Here is a 13,893-nt window from a genome sequence, read left to right as displayed (position 1 = left end):
CCCGACAAAACGGCTTAACAACAACATCTGACCGCATTCACTGTTGAGGTCCCTAAATGCCAGAAAGCTTTCTACTCTAATAGTTTCTTTCCTCGAACAGCTAGACTTTGGAATTCCCTTCCTGCTACCAGCTTCTTCTCTGACTGTACTGATATGCAGAGGGTTTAAATATAAATGTCAATATTTCCTATGCATGGTCTCAAATAGTAGGTCCTTACATCCAAGATATGCCTTGTTAGGGGTAAACGCGAATTAAAAAATTTTTTTAAAAATCCGATCAAATAATTCATTTCTATTCAATATGTCTGTATATATTTAAGTTTGAGCATACTCCTTCAAATGTTATACAAACGTGTTATATTGTGGTAAATTGTTTTCCCATTTAAATTGTTATTAAATTTAGTATAATATCTCTGCTAGTATATATTATGAACAAACATATACTACATTTTCTCCCTTCTCGAAGGAGAAAATGTCTGGGAGGATGACATCGGAGCATTCATAACAGATACTACAGTGTAGTACACTACGCCTTTTTTTTTAAAAGGGACAAGCTAATATCTGAGTGGATATGGCCTCATGACAAAAGAACAGATGCTACATTATGCCCCCCCCCCTCCTCGCACCTGAATTGAGCACTGAAAGTGCGGTAATAAATTATAAATTTCGGTACAACTGCAGTAACATTCACAAGCAAATTGTTTTCATTTTAAGTTCCGTCCGCGCAACATAAGAGTAAACAAAGCCCCCACCTCCTTCCCTACCCATGTTAAGATTGGCTTTCTAAATTTGCTTGGGAATGTTAAACTACAGAAGTGCCGAAAATTCAAAAACTACTAGGCGAGTATGTCTGGTGAACCAAGTGCGCGAAATATCAAAACAATTGTTTTTAAAAGGACGGTTAGAATCCTAAAAAGATCTCTCGGGTGGAGTCTGCGAAATACCGGACGAATGCCTAATATCCAGTATCCAAAAAGATAAAACGAAAAAAATAGATATAATAGTCTAATTTCGGTTTTAGATGTATATCAAATCTCTCTTATAACGTTTTTTTTAAAGTAAAGAGAATTTGGGACGCTGAAAACGCAACTCCCACCTGATGATATTGGCAGGTGTTTTTTTTGTTTTTGTTTTTGTTCACATATAAACGAAAAACGTTCTAATTTTTTGTTGTCGGTTGAAATTTAAAAAAATGAAATCAATTGAAAAATAATTATCAAACCATTTCTACATTGTTAAGCTTAAAATAATTTGAACGCATCGGAAACGATAGTAATTTTATTTCAATATAAAAAACTTAGGCTTAATAAAATCATTCGTTTTTGTTCTTAAAGATTATTTGTTGGGTGGTGTACGATTTCGGCGTCCTAAATCCTCCTTTCAAAAGACGTCATCTTATATACGATTATTTGATGTGTGTGTGTGTGTGTGTGTATATATATATATATATATATATATATATATATATATATATTAATTCAACATTACAATTTAAGATTAAGAAACAGTAAAAAAAATTTTTTTAAATACTAAAAAATCTTTATGACCGGAACAAAGATGATATATTCCAAAAATGACTGTAATTTGATCAAGTAGTTTATTTTCTTTTTTTTTTTTTTAACTAAGAAAATCAAATTTATGATGAAGCGAGTCGTGGTCAGCCAGATTGTTTTAGAATGTGTTAGAATTTAAGGGTGGCAACTTAATTAGACTATTAAGATTGTTGTTTATTCAAAATAATTAGAACATTTTAATCGTTAAAAATCGTAAAATTTGATTTTTTAATAATAAAAAAAACAAACTATTTGATCAATTTACTTGCTTTTTGAAATACAACTTCGTTCCGTGATGGGTATACACAGCATAAAGATTTTTTTTCTGTGTTTATTCATTTTTTAAAATTATTTTATTATTAAGTGTAATTGTAAATAAGCACCTATATATTTGTTAAAGATTTTATTTTGTTAGCTTTTTCATTAGGAAAAACACCCCGCATAAATAACAGAAGAACGATAAATTCAAATTGAAAAATTAATATATATTCAATTTAATCTTTAATAATATTTTGTCATTCCATCTTTAATTGTAATGCAATGTTAGGTGCTTGTTAAGACACAATCGACAGATCGATTTTTTTTTTTTTTTTTTTTTTTGTAAATATGTCGTTTTAAGCAAAAAGAATATTGCTTATTGTCATGCCGAAAATAGTAATATATCAAAAAATTACGAAAACTGGAATTGAAAGTTATTTATCGTTAAAAGTATTTTTTTGCGGAGAACGCTGTTTTACGGTTGTTTTAAAAATGGAACTGAAATTTAAATTTCGTTTCGTTTTACGTCCAACTCACCGTTCACGTTGGACATGCCAACTTTTCTAGATTTTCGAATATGCTGACAAGGTTGGGAGTGTCTATTTCGAAAACCGTTCTTAACATGGAGAGGTTAGCGCGGGGGAGGGTCTATTCGTTAATCATATCCGAAAACCTTTAAAAGTCGGCATTACCAATGTGAACGGCGAGTTGGACTTATGAAAAAAAAAAAAAAAAATATCAAAAAAATTATACCAAATTGACTTTTTTCGTGAAAAAATTATTTCACTTTTGTTAATAAAATTTTATAAAAAATCTTTCGTTTTTTATATATATAAAGTACGATTATTGAATATTATTCTTTCGAGTACTTTCGATTTTGGGGGACAAGTTTTTCTTTTTTAAAAAAAAAAAAAAAAAATTAAAACGGAACGAAATTTAAATTTCCATTCCATTTTTTTAACAATCGTAAAACAGAGCGTTCTCCGCAAGTTTTACCTCCCTGAGGTTCAGGTTCACTGGTTCTACTCGATTAATTTTCGTAATGTTTTGATATATTACTATTTTCGACATTACAATTAAGTATGTAATATTATTTTTGCTTAAAACGAAAACGACATATAAAAAAAAAAATCGATTTGTCGACTATTATCTTAACAAGCATCCAATTTTTAAACTACAAATAAAATATAATAAAAATGACTTCTTTTGAAAAGAGAATTTGGGACGCTGAAAACGTACATAGGCCTATAACTTATATTTAATAAAATCATTAGATTCGAGTTTTATTTTATTTCTTGATTGTTATTCTTTTAGCATTTAAGATGGAAATGATAAATGCTTCAGTTTTTGACATAATTCAATTCCACTTTAAAGAGTGACATATTTTTAGACTTTGGGGGAAACCTGACCCAATTTGTTTTTATCTCCACATTAGAAGGCCGTCTTTATGCTGATAATGACGATCAGTAAAAAAAAAAAAAAAATGGAAATACTAATGATCATTATATGCCGGTTATTAGTTTTCATTTCTATGTTATTCCCGTAAAATTATTAATAATTAAAAGAATCTGCTGAAATAGTCAGTAAATGCATATTTCCATCACATTTTTTAAAAATCATTTGCTATTTTTAAAGTTCTTTTTCATAGATTAAAAGATCCGGCGTTGCACGGGAGTACATACCATCTTTACGATTACTGTTTCCATTTAACTTCTGGTTGCTCTTTGTTTTTATTTTTTAATTGATTTAATGTTTTGCTTATTAAATTGTTAGGGTGGTAAAAGGGTGATTGCTAAGATAGTCGACAAATCGATTTTTTATTATGTCGTTTTAAAAACAATATTACGTACTTAATTGCCATGTCGAAAATAGTAATATATCCAAAAATACGAAAACTCATCGAGTAGAACAACTTTTTAAAAAGATTTTTTAATAAAAAAAAGTCTATCGCTATAGACAAGATATTGCAAGATCAAGACATTTAAAATATTCGTTTCTGAGTTGTCTCCTCGTGTAGACTTTTTTTTTTTTTTTACACAGTGATCACCACTTATCAAGGCCCGGGAGCCACTCAGGGATAAGGGTTATTGCAAGTACATTAAGTTAGTGAGGAGATTTGCTGAAGTGTTTACTTAAGGGGGCGGTTCATTAGGAATTTGTTAACATTGGACTTGAAGACATCCAAGTTGTAGTCCGGACTCTTACTACTTTATAACCCAAGAAAAATGCAATTTTACCCAATTTTCCGTAAATATTACTTTTAACTACAAATAATTTTCTGCTCGATGTATTTCTATAATTTTTGGATATATTACTATTTTCGGTATGACAATTAAGTACGTAATATCGAAAAACAAAATTGATCTGTTGACTCCATCTTAACAAGCACCGGTAAAGGTACAGAATAGGTAAAGAATGCCCCCACCCCTAGCGGTGTCAGAAATTTCGTGAAAATAGTCAATAATTCCACCCCATCTTTCCAAGCTTATAACTCCTCGAAAAATGCAATTCAAGCCCTAATTTTTTTTTTCAATTAAAGGAGCAAGGACCAAGGTTTCATTAAAAAAAGAAAAAAAAAACGTGTTTTTTTTTTAAAAAAGGTTTTAAACTTCGGACTTTACAGGTAAATTTCTAAAAAACAGTACATCTTTTTTGTTTTAAATTTGAATATATTATGTATTGACCTTTTCGCTTCAATTTGTGAGTAAATAATTATTTACTTTTCGGTGTCTAAATTAATTATTATTAGACATTTCAAAATGGGAGGCGTGAATTATTCGACCCCCTGTCTTTCCAAGCTTATAACTCCTCGAAAAATGTAATTCAAGCCCTAATTTTTTTTTTTTCAATTAAAGGAGCAAGGACCAAGGTTCCATTAAAAAAGAAAAAACAAATAACGTGGTTTAAAAAAAAGGTTTTAAACTTCAAACTTTCCCACCCCTCCATTACAAAAGGTTTTCTAAATGTCATTTAGAAACTCATTCTTAACATGGAAGTGAAGTGAGAACAGTAATCGTATTGTTTGGTAATTGTTTGTAGAAACAGTTTACGTATATTTTAGTTCACTTAAATTTTTTTCGGTATCTTTGTTTATTGTTAGGTGAGTATAGAATAGTTAACAAAATTCTCTCTCCTCATGTTAAAATAGGTTTCTAAATAACGTTATTATTTCAGCACGGTCCGTAAATTACAGAAGTATCAAATTATTAACCGAACAAAATCATTAAGCTAATGTTGTTTTAATATCCATAAAAATTATTTGACAAGTATTTGTGCGGAATAGACTCCAGGAATTGTCCGAAGATTTTGACGGCAAATTCCGGAATTGACTGAGATATGCAGACGATAAATTAAAACGTCGGCCACCTCTTTTTTCTTCTATTGCGACAACATCGCTTTGCTTTATTCGCTCCATTCCAATGTATGGACTTCCATTCTCCATTTGCACCCCCCCCCCTCCGCCAAGCACTGGAATCTTGCAATTAACGTATTATTTTTGCCCTTATACCAGTGCAATCTAAGACGAAACTAATCGCAAACATTTCAGTCATTACAGAGTTGAAAAATTCAACATAACGAATTCTATCGTGTATTTTAGGGATCAAATCACGTCATTTTAGAGCTTGTCAAACAAATATTGAGTTTTATTGGAACCAAATAAATATTACAGCAATAATTTAGTTTGTAATTTTAGATACTGTTTTTTTTTTCTCTTTACGGCGTAATAACAACATGACCTTTTGACTAAGAGCAATGACTGATGTCGCACTTGGTCTTTTGTAGAATTAACACACTTAAAAAATTACATTTTTAGGTGATCGAGTGTGAAGACACTGAAAAACGTGACAGAAAGAAAAAAAAATATTTTAGAATTTAGAGTGGAGGATCAGTGGTTATGATGTTCTTTTAGACTGGGGCAATTTTGATTTTTGTTTCAATCCAGAGTGCCCGGTTTTTTTTATTTTGGGAGCTAGATTTCCATACATTAAAAGCTGACCTCGTAGGGGAGGCAAGTGAATAGGTACGTGGATGAACAAATAAAAACGGTGCTTATCTTTTTAAAAAATTCAAGTAAACGTTACTTTTGGTGACTACTTTTTTTTTTTTTTTTTTTTAAGGGAAACACAGTTGGGAAATTAGTTATAGTGTTTTTACTTATTTAATGACCTGTTTGCGTTAAAAAAATATTTAATAAAAGTTAGTTATTACCTTAATTTTAGACTCCCATAACGAAAAATACAAGTAAAAATTAGTAAAATGAAATTAATTTGTGATTTTTACTCTATATTGGAGAAAGATCAGGGTTTAAATCGTATATAAACATTAAAATAAAACCGGCAAAATTTTATTTGAACATTGCAAAATGACAAAACCTTAAAAAATGACAAAATATAACAATGACGACAAATTTGTTTTGGAAAAACAGACAAATTAAACATTAAAAATATAGGGGAAAAGTTGGTACAAATATTCATTATACTTTGTTAAAGTTTTGGTTCAATCATTAGTAATAGGAAGGTCTTACCCTTGTCTTGAAATATGAAAAAAAAAATAAATGAATAAAGGTGTATATCCAAAGAAACAAACAAAAAAAAAACAAACTTATATTTAAGCGGACAGCATCTAAAACAATAAACTTCGGCATCTATGGACGGCCCTAAGTGACAAATTTGTAGCCTGAACAAAACGTAATATTAAATTATTCCTATTAAATTCCTCTTTATTCTAGGAAATATTAATTTTTATTTCCTAAAACTAAGCATTATTTAAATTTTAACTAAATTCTTAAATTAATTTTATCGGAAACTTCAAAAATTTTTGTATGGAATTATAAACTAAAAGTCATTTTTTTATTTAATATTAACGGATTGTAAAATCAGCCGTGAACAAAATTTTTTAATTAACTCTGAACTCCTTGTTTCAGTTACTTTTAGAAATTATATTTTTTGTTCCAACAATGAAGAAACAAGTAATATAGGTCACGTGACGATTTTTATTAGTGAGATGTGAAGATGAACAAATTGATCTTCCACAGAAAAAAATATTCACGTTTGATTTTCTAAGTATATTTATTTGCTTATTGATGAAAAGCAGCATCAATTTAATTTTTTTTTTCTTTTCAATTATTAACAGTAAGATTGTCTGTTTATTTATAAGTTTTAAGCGTCAATCTTCCACAGTTTTCTATTTAACAAAGTCTGAAAAATTCAATCAATTTTATAATGTAAATAATAAAAAATTTTTTTCGGAAAACTTAAATTTTAATATTTTTTCCAATTTTTTTTTTTTTTTTTTTTTTTTTTCCCCCCCAAGAAAAATCATAAATCAGCAACGATTATAACCTCAAATTATATTTTATTTAATCATTCCAGTATATCTTAAGATGTCAGTACCCCCCTCCACCCCCCAAAAAAAAACTAAGATCGGGTTGAGATGGGGGGGGGGCAAAATATATTTTTATTGTATATTATTTTATTTCAGTTTATATATAGTTCAGTTTTTTCTTTTCTTTTTTTTTTTTAAAATAAGTCTGTAAGAAATAAAAAAATTAACCGAATGGATCAATTATTCGATTTTTGAGAGAATTTTTAAAATTGTTTTCATTGTTTACGTCAAAATATGTGGTTCCATTTTTCCGGCTTTTAGTTTTTTGGGGAATATTTTGAAAATTCATCGGTTTTATGGAGAGTCAAAAGCAAAATGAGATTTTTTTATGATCTTTATTCTTGAGAATACAGCAAAAATTACGATAAATTAATTTTATTTTACAAGTTTTTACTGTTATTATTTGGTAGTGAGGAAGTGTAGGAACTGAGTTATTGGTGATGGGGGTTTTGACAGCATTTGGCAGATGCTCAGAAGAGTTGAACTGCAGAGGTATATTTTGTAGCAGTCAATTCTCTGGCTCGGGAGCAATTTCTGCTTCCAAACTGCTTAATCTATCACCCAATGGAGAAATGTGGCATAGGGACACAGTTGTCTTTTGTCAATTATTAAAGTGTATAATGAGCATAGTTAGGATTAACTTCAAGTACATCAAGTCTCGATTAGGGGCTCATATTTGCTTCTGTGTACATGTCGCTTTAATATGATTGATTTAGCATTTGTTAACCATGTAAGAATAGAATCTCCAGTAGTTGATTTCCTTTGGAAATTGAAGAGACGTTTGTAGGGAGTACAATTAGTGGAGGTGGAAAGCAATGAATCCTGTGCTGGGGTACATCTAGTACTCTCTCTCTCTCAATTAGTAATAAGATTTCTTAACCGTAAGAGCAAAACTCACTGCTTGCCAGATAATTCTGTTATATCTCTTGACTTGACTATTACCTTGAGGATTGAAAGCAGTTGTTTGACTGGTATCAATACCTTGAGAAAGCAAGAATTCCTTTAGTTCGTCCGACATGAAAGCTCCTCTACGATCAGTGTACAAAAGAAGGATTTCCAAATATAGAAAATTGGCTAATCGGGAGTTTCTGAACATTGGCAGCTGAAACATCAGCACAAGGGGAAGCAAAATGAAAACAAGAGTATTCATCAGTCACTGTCAGTATTTAGTGTTTGCGAGAATTTGAACGTAATTGTTCTTTGAAATCTACACTTATATTTTCAAATGATTGACTTGCTTTTGTGAGTCTGAGGTGCCACCTTAAGGAACCTAGGTTTTATTTTTGAACAGACCTTGCAGGCTTTTACATCTTCCACAGAATATAGCAAATTCTTGTTCTTAACAAAATTTAACATTGTGGTTAAACCCCTCCCCCCCAGGCTGCATAAGTCTGAGTACAAGGTGTGTAACTTGTTAGCAAAGGTAGAGAAACAAATTTAAGACATGGCGTCCACAGCAGCATTTTGTTTCCCAGGGTGCTAAGCAATGTTGTAGCTGAAACAAGTTCTAGCTTCCATCTTGTGATCTTCCCATTTTTAATTTTGCTCGTCTTTCGGGTCGAAAATAAGAGACTGATTTTTGGTCAATGGCCAGCTTAAAATGTTTCTGCGAGTAGTAAATGTCGCCATTTTCGGTTGCATAAGTCTTCTTTTCAACTGTATAGTGCTTTTGTTCAGAAGAGGTTAAAGTTCTTGAAAAGGCGGCCACAGGCTCAAACTTCTGGGTCAACGAGGCAATGATAGCATGTTCTAAAGCATCCGTTTCGACCTCAAAAGGAAGAAAAGAGTTTGACTACAAGGGATGACTTAGCAATTTCTTTCTTCAAGTATCTAAAGGCATCTGTTTGTTCCTTATTGAGGGGAAAGTTGGTAACCCTAGTTAGGGATATAATTTCTTGGAGAAGTTTGATATCCACTTGAAATAGTGGGAGAACATTCCTTTAGCTTGTTGAAGAGAAGGAAGGCTTTGAGGGACAGGCAAAACTATCAATCCCTTGAGCTTGTCAATCAGGTTTTACTGAACCTTTATTTATCCAAAAGTCTACAAAAGTGAGAAAGTAGTTACACTTTTTTTATTCAGTCACAGCACTCGTGAACATTTTCAAGTTGGGTCATGCTTAGTTCTATTTTCGCCACATACTGTATCATTGTCAATGTAGGCAAAGGTTCCTTGAAGATCTCCTTATTTAATGATGTCATCAATGACTTGTTGGGAACTTGGTATTCCATTAGTTACTCCAAACAGAATTCAACAAAACTGATACAGAGATCCAAAAGTTTCGAAGGATGTATATTTTCGTTTTTCTGGCTTGATGACAATTTGCTAAGCACTGGTTAGATCAAGAGTCCTGAAAATTTGGTAAGCGGCAATCTCATTTAGCATGTCTTTTATTCAAGGAAGAGGATAAGCATCGAGGAAAGTGAGTCTGTTTATCGTTTGGGATTAATCCACAACAAGTCTCTTCCTGTGATTCTCAGGGGATGCTACAAGCATTTGAGCTGGCCACAAAGTTTGAGAGGGCTCTATAATATCTTCCTGTAGCATATTGAATGCTTTAGACTGAATAAATTTTGCATACGGTAGGGTATGTCTCCTGGATTTAACTGCATTGGGCGATGGTCAGTGGTTAAATTTGTAAACAGAAGGATAAGGGGCGTTTTTAATGACAGTCAGTCTACAAACAGTGAGAAGGAGAAGGGGGTCTTTCAAAAAGGTATTTCCATTGAAGAATGTTGACTTGAAACTTTATACCCGAAGATGATATCACTACATAGGTCAACTATAATTGATGGCTTGATATTATCGTACTGCTTTCCATTCAGACTTGAAGAAACGACACGATGTCTAAGAGTAGAAGATGAATGAGAACTGCTAGCCATCAAAATTCGCTCAGAACGTTGTGCAGTAACCAATCCAAGCCTCTTCACTTTATCAGAATGGATGAAATTTTCATAGCTCCCAGTATCTACGAGTACCCGCATAGGTTCCCCTCAATTTTTTCTCATAAAATTTACAAATCTGCAGGAGAAAAAGGATTAGTCGAATTTAAATTGTGATTTTAATTAATTTAATGGTTTTAAACTGTTATCAAACTATAATTTTGTTATTCAATATATATTAATATCTATAAAATTATTGGATGTAAATAACTTCCTAATCTTTTAATTAAATGAAGATTTCCTAATGATTTTGAAGCTAGTTTAAATGATTTTCTAATCAACATGAATGAATTTTGTAATTTTATTTTTAAACAGTATTAACTTTTTTTTACTGTACACTATTGCATTTTTAATTTCAATGAATAGTTTTTAAAAAAATCACGTAAAGACGAAAACCACAAGAAGTGGTTACACAACATTTTTATATATTAAAAGAATTTAAATTCTGATTCATTGGTTGATAAAATCTGTCGCATTTAAAAGTTAAATTTTGTGTTATTTTTTTTATGTCCTGTTAAACTTGTTTAGTTTATTTTTTTATTAATATAAAATTTTATGGGCATGACTACATATGCATTTGGATAAAATATTATTTTCTCATGGTGAGGCAAAAGTGAATAAAACATTTTAGACCAAAAACCATTTTTATCTGAAATGTTATATATATATCAACTGCTAAACTCTATGTAAATAAGGCATAACCATGTTGTAAAATGGCCACTCAGTTTTTTCACCTGAAACATATTGCTACTTGAAAGTGATGGTGTGAGATTTTTCTGCTTGCCAGGTTAGTTGAGAGTATGAATGTCAAGGGGGCACAAGTGCTATTTGTTCATCAAAGCATTAAAGTAATTTTAAAACATTTTTTGATGGGACAGTGGTTGGAGCTTAGCTGATAGTGCAGAATCTATTAGATTTAAGACTCCTTTTTTGATCTTGTCTAACAGTAAGAGACTTGTGGTAGATGCACCAGCCCAGTTGTGGCAACAATACTTCATGCATCAGTTTAATTGTGGCTTTGTAAAGATATAGGATACTCTTTGGTGTGAGTAATTTTCTAACATAGTAGAGGGAGCCCATTTTCTTTTCAGCAATCTTGTCAATATCCTCAATGTATTTGTTCCAATTACGGTTGTCTGTGAATGTTAGGCTGAGGAGTTTGAAAGATGGATTCTCAGGTAGGGTGTTATTTCTCATGGAAATCGTTGGTTGAGAAGTTTTTTTTTGTATTTGTTAAAAGAAAGAAGCTTAGCCTTAGTAGCATTAAATGCTGCCATCCACTTACCATTCCACTACCGACTGAAAGTCGTTTTCTGGAGTTTCAGACATTGCTTTTAATATGTACAGTTAGTCAAACTGATAGTAAGGATTTTTTTTTTTAATTTATTTTTCTATTGCCATTTGGTAAATGAAATCTAGATCATTAGTTTCCAATGGGAATTGCTGCAGCATTTCTTTCTTCAATAACTTTAACTGTCATGAAGTGGAGTTGATTCCAAATGAGTTCACTGCATCTTGCATCAAGGCAGTCCACCCTTACTGATCAGCAACTGAGTACTTGGTCTGTTTCAGCCATTCTTGGTTCCAGCATCAAACATCAAAAACATGGCATTCCGTATTCCGGGGTCCTACTATATATGTCAAAGACACTGAATGCATCATGATCTTTTTTGTACAGGGTCAAGGTCTCTCAACTGTACAGCAGTATTGTGTATATCAGTGCTTGGTATGTCTTCAATTTTGTGGAGAGCTTTACAAACTTTATGTATCTCTTTTCGGAACCAGACAATAGAAGATTACGTGATCAATAAAAAATAGAATCTCAATGTTACTTTGTTAGCTGTAAAGATTGAGTCAAGATACTTTAACTGCTCAACTTTCTCAACAATTGAAAATGATATGGACTGTGTTTGAAAGAGGTTAGTTGGCTGACAGGACGTTGATTTTTGAAACATTGATCATCATACCACGCATTTGGTGGTAGTATTGACATTATTCAATGCCTGCTTGATATCAACATGCATTTTACCTCGGATAACAACCACATCAGCATAGTCTACGTAATGGAACAATCATATCCAAGCAGTATATACCAGCGTGTATGCGTATGTGTAGTGATAGAACCTTATAATACTCATCAGCTGTATCCTGTGAATATCAGGATAGGTGACCATGCCTGGTCCTCATGCATACTCTAAATCTTTCATGGGTGGCTCCAAGCACCAAATCTTGGGAAACTATCTTAGTAGCTGAGCTAAACCTCGTGAAAGTACCTGCTGCCTTGTAGGATTTCTTTGTGGAATAGCAAAAGGTCCACCACTTATAAATGCAGTTGAAGATAGAAATTCATGCAGCATCTGCTTAGAATCGATGGCTTCTGGTCACACCTTTGTGTCTTTGAAGACTCTACAGTAAGCACAAGCATGTGAAAATCAGTAACTGACATTTTCTGGTTGCCTGTCTCTCTCTACGCCGTTGGATAATCTGCACAATGAACAGGTATATAACTAGCACCTGGTTTAACAGTGGCCTATGGATACAGAGAACTGTTTTTTTTATATTAATCAGTATAATCTCTCAGCACTCTAAATGATTCCCTGGTGTTACCATATGAAGCTGTCTGAAGATATCAGCATCCTGACTTAAAATGTATGAAGCGTTGATGTTGGGTTTTTTTCCCCCTTTGCAAAACTCAATCATGATCTTAAAAATCATAAATAAAAACAATTTCCCTTTACAAAACAACCAAACCAAATACCATAAATAAATATTTGAAGATATAAAGAACTTGAAGCATATAATCTATTTTTCAAAATCATTGGATTCAGCATTAAGTGGTTGATATACCATAAGACAAACAATCACACATCCAAATGATATAAGTTTTTCTTCAATGGTTTATGAAAATAATCTGCCTACTCATTCTCTTTACGTTTGTTCTTAGCTGTTCCACGAATGTTCCAATCTGAATATGAAAATTACTAAAACAAAAGTTCAGTGTAAACTTCTAATGTCAATCTGTATCAGAGATTGAAAAAAAAAAAAAAAATGATACCATATCTGTTGTTTCTGTGTGACACTGGCATTGATCCATCAGTTTCTATCGAAGGCTTCAAGATTACAGGTTACTTGAGCATTACCTCAAAACTTGACCTTTCAGATCACCATGGACATGGAATCTCTGCCTACAACGGGAACTGTTTTCCATGTTGTAGGGACACCTCCAATGAAAAACATAAGTTATCATGTGTTTTCATATTGCATCTGCTCATGCTCTATGGCTCCCCTGATAAGTCTTTCACAGCAAACACTCGACTAGCTACAGTGACTATTAGCAATTTCCCTTACTCTGTCTTTGCCTAAATCTAAGCATAAGTTCCATGAGCAGAATTTTTTTTTTTTTTTTTTTAGAGCTGCTTGTTTGTGGAACACAATACCATGGAGCTGTTTCTTGGCTGACTATGACATGGTCGTTTTCAATTCCGACGTGAACAGATTCTTGAAGAGCTATGCTCTAAAATAAATTATCAAATTTCCATTACAGTATCCATTAACTCTTATCCTTGAGTGGCCTCTGGGCCTTGATGAGTGACGACTATATGAAGTAAAAACAAATAATAAAAAAAAAGCACCACCATCATCTTTGCTTTCTACTTTCCGCACAACTATAGAGTTACTGTGATTGGGTTTATCTATAAAATAGTTCCAAGATCTTGTCTGTTCACTTTTCGGCTAACATTCATGTCTGATGACTTTG

General features: G+C 32.1%; 1 protein-coding gene and 1 long non-coding RNA gene across 15 annotated transcripts in view; one reads left to right on the top strand and one right to left on the bottom strand.

Annotated features, from left to right (window-relative positions):
* The window catches only part of LOC145249475 (target of Myb1 membrane trafficking protein-like), a 202,341-nt gene that overhangs the window by 1,632 nt on the left and 186,816 nt on the right, over positions 1–13,893 (top strand). The gene's annotated exons all lie outside the window — the stretch shown is intronic.
* Positions 2,997–6,412, bottom strand: LOC145249479 (uncharacterized). The gene is made up of 3 exons (XR_013863537.1): positions 4,750–6,412; positions 4,011–4,238; positions 2,997–3,829 (listed from the first exon to the last, which is right to left on the bottom strand). It is a non-coding gene; the product is annotated as an uncharacterized LOC145249479 (long non-coding RNA).

This window comes from Euprymna scolopes, chromosome 28 (genome assembly GCF_053919585.1).
Source record: "Euprymna scolopes isolate OS-2025 chromosome 28, ASM5391958v1, whole genome shotgun sequence".
Classification (NCBI taxonomy): domain Eukaryota; kingdom Metazoa; phylum Mollusca; class Cephalopoda; order Sepiida; family Sepiolidae; genus Euprymna; species Euprymna scolopes.
Note: the sequence above shows the minus strand (reverse complement) of the source record. Positions and strands in the feature narration are given on the sequence as shown.